Source organism: Triticum dicoccoides, chromosome 3B (genome assembly GCF_002162155.2).
Source record: "Triticum dicoccoides isolate Atlit2015 ecotype Zavitan chromosome 3B, WEW_v2.0, whole genome shotgun sequence".
Lineage (NCBI taxonomy): Eukaryota > Viridiplantae > Streptophyta > Magnoliopsida > Poales > Poaceae > Triticum > Triticum dicoccoides.
In genome coordinates, this window is record NC_041385.1 from 493,102,238 (window position 1) to 493,110,150 (window position 7,913).

Consider the following 7,913-nt stretch of genomic DNA (forward strand, 5'->3'; position numbering starts at 1 on the left):
TGCCCGGACGCACTTCCTTGCGTGCGAAGGTGTAGCTGGTGGGTCCCAGCAGTCAGGGGGGCGAATCATTTTTTTTTGCCCGGATGCACTTCCTTGCGTGTGAAGATGAAGTTGGTGGGTCCCAGCAGTCAGGGGGAAACATTTTTTCTGCGAAATACAGTGGCCCGTCCGGTGGGTCCCAGCTGTCAGGTGGAGGAGTCATTATTTTCTGCATAATAAGGAGGCACTTCCTTGCTGCGGCCGTGGACCCAGCTGTCAGCCTCTCCACATACAGTCCACGTCCGATGGAAGTCGTTCCTTGACCATGTTGACTAGCCACGCCAAGAGCACCACGGCGGTGGACAACGGCGAGGCCTAGGAAGGGGACGACACGGAGCCGGGGAAGACGCGATAGTGGAAGCCCGCGTGGAGAGGAGTACGAGGGTTCACTGGTTCGGCTGCGGTGTGAGGCTGTCGTCGCCGCAGATCCTGGCCAGTGGTGGCAATAGTAGGGGGCGGTGAGGCCTCCGCGGCAGCATAGCCGGCCACGGGAGGCAGGATTATGCGGCACGACCGGCGCTGCTTTGGGCGGCTAGAGCAAGAAGACCAGAGGTTGAAGAAGCACTACGGCCGTTGGATGGACATTGTACGGTCACTGGAGCTAGAATCGTTCATATTGACTAAGTTGACAAAGCCCTCTATCTCCGTCAACTTAGTTGGCCCACAAGTCATCCTCCCACTATGGTGGGTCCCAGCTAGCAGGTGGGCATTCATTTTTTTGTGCGTAATAAGGAGGCACTTCCTTGCGTGCAAAGATATAGCTGGTGGGTCCGACATGTCAGCGGAGGGAACGTTTTTTTCGTGAAATACAGAGGCGCTTCCGGTGGGTCCCAGCTGTCAGGTGGAGGAATCATTATTTTGCGTGTACAGTCCACGACCGATGGATGTCGTTCGTTGACCATGTTGACCAGGCCACGCCGAGAGCACCATGGCGGTGGACGACGGCGAGGCCTAGGAAGGGAACGACACGGAGCTGGGGAAGACTCGGCAATGGTTGCCCACGCGGTGGGGAGTACGAGGGTTTACTAGTCCGGCTGCCATCGTCGAAAAATAACAGGAGGTGTGGGTGAGTAGAGGAATGGCCTGGCCAGCAATGAAGTAGGGTGGGGCGGTGCGGCCTGTGCAGCAGCACAACAATCCACGGGAGGTGAGAGCAGGCAGTCCCACCGGAGCTGGTTTGGGCGGCTGGAGCAAGAAGATCAGATATTGAAGAAGCAGCATGGCCGTTGGATTAACATCCAACGGTCACTGCTTCTAGAATTGTTTGTGTACTAAGTTGACAAATCCAAAGTACACATCAACCTAGTAGACCCACAAGTCAGCCTCCAAATCTGTCCCAAATAGCATACAGCCCGAAATTTCTAGCCAGATTCAAATTAATTTTAAATCTAAAGATACCTTAATTTAAATTCAATGAAATTTTACCCGCACAAAAATAATGAAATTTAAAATATCAAAATCCGAAAGAAAACAGTATTTTGGAACTAATTGCCTATTTGCTGTATTTTTCATTTTACAGTCCATTTATTATTACTTATAGCCCATTTCTTATTACTTATAGCCCATTTCTTATTACTTATAGCCCATTTTCTGGGCAAAATGCATCCCTCCTCGTCTTGAAAGATTTCCGGCCCAGCAGGGCGTAGAAAAGCAAGTAGGCCTATGTTGGTTATTCTGCAAAAAAACAAAATAGCTGGCTAGCCATTTTTCAGAAAGGAAAAAAACAAAGTGGGCTGGTCATGTGCTAAACATATGAAATAAAAGCCTGGGCTAGACGGGCCACGGGTCCTGCACAAACCAGTTGATACCCTTCTCCGTCCCGAAAAAACAAAATTACTGCGCACGCTACTGGGTCCCTACTGTCATCCTCACCATGTATAGTCATCTCCTTATTCCTCTCGGATGTTGACAATGTTGACAACACTGGAGGGCGGCGCCGCAGCGAGCGAACCAAGGCGGAGGACGATGGTGAGGCCTCGGACGAGAACGAACATGAGTCGGGGAAGATCACAGCCAGCCATGGGAGGCGGGAGCAGGCGGTCCCGCCGGCGCTGGTTTGGCTTTGGCGTCTCAAGGAAGAAGAGACTGAAGAAACGCGACAGACGTTGAATGTCAATCCAACGGTCAAGGTTGTCACAATCGTTTGTTGACTAAGCAGACACCAAGTAGCATACTTTTTTATATATCGGAAGAAAACTGCGAGGAAAATGCGGTTGTCTGCCATCCTCTTCACAGGGAACGTTCGCCACCTAAGTGACTAGCACCCTTGGTTTTCAACCGAGAGGTCTTGGGTTCGAGTCCCAGGAACTCTCAATTTTGTCCTCCTTCCTTCCTTGCAAAAAAAGGGAAAGAAAATCAAAGACTTGGGAAGGCGTACAGAACAAGCTAGTGTACCAGTAAAGAGACGTTTCCGAGTTTTAGAAAAAAGAAAGACGTGCTCCTGTAGCTGGTTCGAATCCAAACCTAGTCTATGACTATATATGGTGCTATGCTACTCTGCAAGTAATGAAACTGACATATCCAACGTTCGCTTCTCCTCTTCTCTACTTACTCTGCCTAGCATCAGAAGCTCTGGCCGCAGCAACCATGTCCGTTGGCTGCTCGTCCACCTGCTCTTCAGCAGGCAACAACCAGAGATGCGCCAAGTCGCCACCCATACCATCGCTTGTGGGTCTCATCACACCCCCGCCGGCATGCGCACCGCAGCCGATTGCTCATCGCAACCCACTGCCGTTGGTGTGGTGCCACTGCTGCAAATCACGCAGAGTCATCCGTCGCGTCTCAACCACAATCCGCAACCCTGGCCGAGTCTTCTACAAATGCCCGAATCATGGGGTAATAATATGTTTAAGTGTTGTTCTGCTGCTTTCAGTTGTTGATTTTTTAATAGTTTGGTTGATGATGTTCCAATTTGATTCATGCAGAAAAGGGAAGATTCATGTGATTTGTATCTCTGGGAAGTTGCTGATGTGGGGGAATGCAACTATGCTGATTATTTGGTTAGCTGAGAAATCCCAATACCAGCAGGTTGGGGTGTTGGACAAGTAACTGAAGGAACGGCAGAAGAGGAGGATGCAGAGCAGAAGGTTAAAGATGCAGTTCCTCTGATCATGGCCAAGCAACAGCTGCTGAACGGCCTTGACAGCAATGAGGAGATGAAAGAGCTTGTGAAGATAATGGACAAAATTGATGTGCTCTGTAGGATGATTGTCTCTTTATTTGTAGTGTATGTAGCACTCGTGATGTATTCAGTGGCTACGACATGAGCACTTTGCTGAAACTAGTAATGAATGAAACCTGTGTAGCAGGCTGGGCGTAGTGTTGTGAACATCTAATGATTTCTATTAACGGAAATCAGGGGGTATCCCCTTTTGCTCATATAAATAAATAAATAGTAGAGGCCCTGTCGGTTCAGCTTTGTTCTAATTCGAAGACGTCGAGCAAATTGTAGTCCAACAGCAAACTATGCCATCAAATTCAAGTTTTACAGCCAAATATGAGTACAACTAAACAACAACGTCATCATGTTTTGGTTGTCATACAATCGCCAAACACAAATCAGCATACATAACAAGTGATGTTCTCACAACAAAATACTAAACAATATGTTCATCAGGTTTCAGTTGTCATAGCAAACACAATTTCACATAGTAGATAAAAAACGTCTTCTGACAGGCAAATACAAAAAAAGCAATGTAATCATCATCCGCAGCAGTAGCGCCAACATCTTCGCCATGTGTATCAGTTTGAATCGTAATTCCCCACGGTTTCATCTTCTTCTTCGTCCTCAACGTCCTCGAACGTTGGCTTCTTCTTGATCAACTCTTGTATGTCCACAGCACGACATGCAATCTTTTCACCGGCATCATTGACGTGATGGTTCTCAAAGATATTAGGAACATCTGTTTTATCTTGTACATCAGGAGCAGTGTAAGCATCATCTTGTTGTGCAACTTCATTAAAGAAATTCCTCCGCTCAAACCTTTGCAATACTCTCCAGTCATCGCTACGTGCAAATGTGTCTTCCAAGAAAAATATCTGTGTTGCTTGATTTGCCAAAATAAAAGGCTCGTTGGTATGGTACGCCACCTTGACATTGATGGATTTGAAATAATCATCAGCTCTGGGTTTTGCGATCCTGGAAAACAGGTTATACCAATGACAGCACAACAGAACCACACACCGATGATCCTCGAAACTGGATATATACTGCAACTGAACAATGTCTGTTATGTTAGCATACATTTTAGTTATCTCTTTGTCATACGTATCCGTGCTCATGATGGCACTGTTTTGTGTCTTTCCGCCTTCGTCTCGTGCAAGGGTGTTGTAGCGCACATCTCCAACAACGCAAGATTCATAATGTCTTACCCGAGTATCAGGACCCATTGCTAGTGAGTAAAGGGCATCATCAACTGCCTGCCCATCCTCCCGCATCTTCTTAACCAATGGTTAGAAAATAGACAAGCTGATTATCCTATGTACTCAATATATTTAAAAAACTGACAGTGCACTTCAAAAGCTTACATGGTTCTTGAACCATTTCGCAAATCCTGCAATAACGAGTTTGTCAATGTTTCTTGGATTTTGCGGTAGTAACTCCTCTTTGTAGATGCTGCACAACATAGTGATCGCGTCAAACATCTAAATATATAGGAATGTGCTGCAAGTTTAGTAGATTACGATGTATAAGCTGCAGTACTGCACTTACTTGATATAAGGTAGTATCTCAAGAGAGTTATTCAACACATACCAAACCATTTTGTCCAAATCTTTAGGTTTGTCCTCTTGTTGACTCTTCCCTGTAACTCGAACAGAATAATCGAAAACATTGAGCCCGGGATTGTCTTCACCCACCTCTTTGCTAAGCTGATCAGCTGTTTCAATGTATTTTGAGCAGAATGTCAACGCTTCTGTAGCAATGTAGGCCTCTGCAATGGAACCCTCGGGTCTAGCTCTGTTCCTAACATAGCCCTTGAAAGTGCCTAGCCGCCTTTCAATAGGGTACATCCAACCATACTGTACTGGACTTCTAAGTAGTGCCTCATCAGGTAGATGAACAGCCAAATGCACCATCACATCAAAGAAGGCTGGAGGATATATCTTCTCAAGGTCGCATAGGGTAGTTGGTATCTTGTCTCTAAGACGCTCCAAAGCATCTATCCTGCTATTTCTACTACAGAGTTCCTTGAAGAATTGTCCCAACTCTGCAACTTCTCTATATAAGTCAGGGCGGCCCAATCCTCTAAGGATAACAGGTAAAACCCTTTGAAGTAGGACGTGGCAGTCATGAGTTTTCAATCCTTGTACCTTGTTTCCATCTGCACTGACTCACCTTTCAGGGTTGGAAGCAAATCCATGTGGGAATCTCACACGTGATAGGACCTTGCAAAATTATTTTCTTTTTACCTTGTCCAAGACGTACACAGCTGGTGCCATATCCCGTGGTTTACCTTCATCTTGCACCTGCAAATCCTTTCTGATACACAGGTGTGTCAAATCAATCCTAGATTTTAAGGTACCTTCGTCTTGCCTTCAATATTAAGAACTGTGCCGATAATGTTGTCACATATATTTTTCTCGATGTGCATCACATCAAGATTATGCCGCAGATCCAAATCTTTCCAATACTCCAAGTCCCACAAAGTGGACCTGTGGGTAAACAATAATCTCTCTTATACCCTGCCATGCTTCCTTTTCCTGCTACCATTACCAGGATGGTTTCCTAGTGTAATATGCCTGACCTTCTCTAATTCCACTTGCAACTCATTGGCGATGAGCTTCTTTGGTGCATCACGGTTTCATGCTTTGCATTAAACACATGTCTTCTGTATTTTCTAGGATGCGGCTTGTCCTTGGCAAGGAAACGACGGTGTCCAATGAAACAGATCTTGCTAAGTATTACCTATGATAGCGGATTCCTGTCACAGCGAACACATGCATTGTAACCATGTGTCGTTCGCCCTGACATAGTGCCCAAAGCCGGATAATCATGGATGCACCAAATTATAACAACACACAGAAAGAAATCAGTTGGTGGGCTGCTATATAGGTCTCGAGTGAGAACACCCTTCCATAGCTGTTGAAGTTCCTCCATAAGAGGCTCCATGAACAAATCAAAATCCTTTCCAGGACTTTTTGGACCTAGGATAAGCAAGGCCATCATGTAGTTTGATTCTTTGGTGCAGACATTGGGAGGCATGTTGTAAGGGATAACAAGCACTGGCCACATGCTAAATGTGGCGCTCTGGTGGCCAAATGGGTTAAATCCATCTGAAGCTAAGCCAAGTCTAATGTTTCTCGGGTCAGCAGCAAACTCTTTGTGTTTATCATTGAAGCTTTTCCACTCACTACCATGAGATGGATGGCTCATTACATTTTGATCTCTGTACTCCTGGTTCCTAGAATGCCACGGTACATCCTCTCTTGTTTCAGCATCATGAAACAACCTCTGCAATCTTGGTGTAATTGGAAAATGTCTCAGAACATTATGAGGAATCCTCTTCACAGCATCGCATCGAATCATTTGTTGGTCATCCGCTCAGATGTGTTCACCTGAAGAAAGGTGACCATAGCTGAGAATACTAACAGCTTATTTCCTGGGGTGACAACAACGTTGCATTGTTCCAACATGCGGGCCCACCGTTTTTCTTATGCAGGTGAAAGTTCACGGAATGCATGAGCATTTCATAGCATTGTTTCAATGTTGGTCAAACTCACTGGCTCTGTCACCACCACCTCCTCATCCTCTTCCACCTGAGCATCAGGCATATCAAGATGGTGATCTGCTGCTTCCACGTAGTCAATAACATTGACGTTCACAGCTTCACCATGATGAACCCACCTAGTATATGTGACCGACATCCCATACAAGTGTATATGATTTTGCACAGTTGACTGGGATCTTGTAACTGAATTCATACAACTGCTACACGGCAGAGCACATCTGATTTCGTACCACCGTACTCAGCTCTGATAAAGTTCATGGAGTTTTCAACCCCCTCGACATATGCAGCGGAGAATCTTCGAGCAGAAGTTATCCAAGTCCTATCCATCTATTATACATACAAATTAGTTCTTCTACTAGATATTACAGGAAAAACATATATGCTTTTTTATGAAGTCCAGAAAAAATACCTAGGTTGATGTCTAAAGCTATGCCAAGATATTTGGACGAGCAGATCTAAGTAACAAAATATATGTAAAGCTAATTCAGCAAACAGATTTGAGTGCTAAATTATGGCAGGCTGTTTCAACAGTCAATGAGGCCGAGCACACAGCCATCGAACTATCGAAGGCCATCGCAGCAACAAAAATCGAGTATAAGACGGTGTAGAGCTATTTCACCTAACAGATTGGCTGCTAGACCATGGCAATCTATGTCACAATAAATATATGGCAGGATATTTTAGCAACTAATCAGCCTTGGCATGCCATCTCAGCTAAGCAGATTGAGTGCAGAACAGGGCAAGGAAGCTTCTTAAGCAGAGCATATTGACAGTAAACTACTTCGGCAAACAGGGAGGTTAACAACGTCTATCAGCTAACATTCAGCGCTACACCGACATGAACGGGGCCTCAGTCTAGAATGCGTGTACCGTGGGAGAAGCTGACTGTCGTGCGTCTCCACATGAACGTCACCAGTGGTGGCAATCTGACCGCCGTGCGCCTCCACAAGAATGTAGCCAGAGGTGGCGGCGCGGCTAGAGGACGGCAGTCTACGAGAGCGTACTGTGGGAGCGAGAGGATCGCCGTGCGTCCCCTCGACGAACCGCGGCGCCGACGTATCGGCACGGCAGGGAGGGAGGCTTTGGCGGAGCGAATGGAGTGGAGGGGGACGGGGGGGCGAGGGGGGTTTGGGGAATATTATTGGC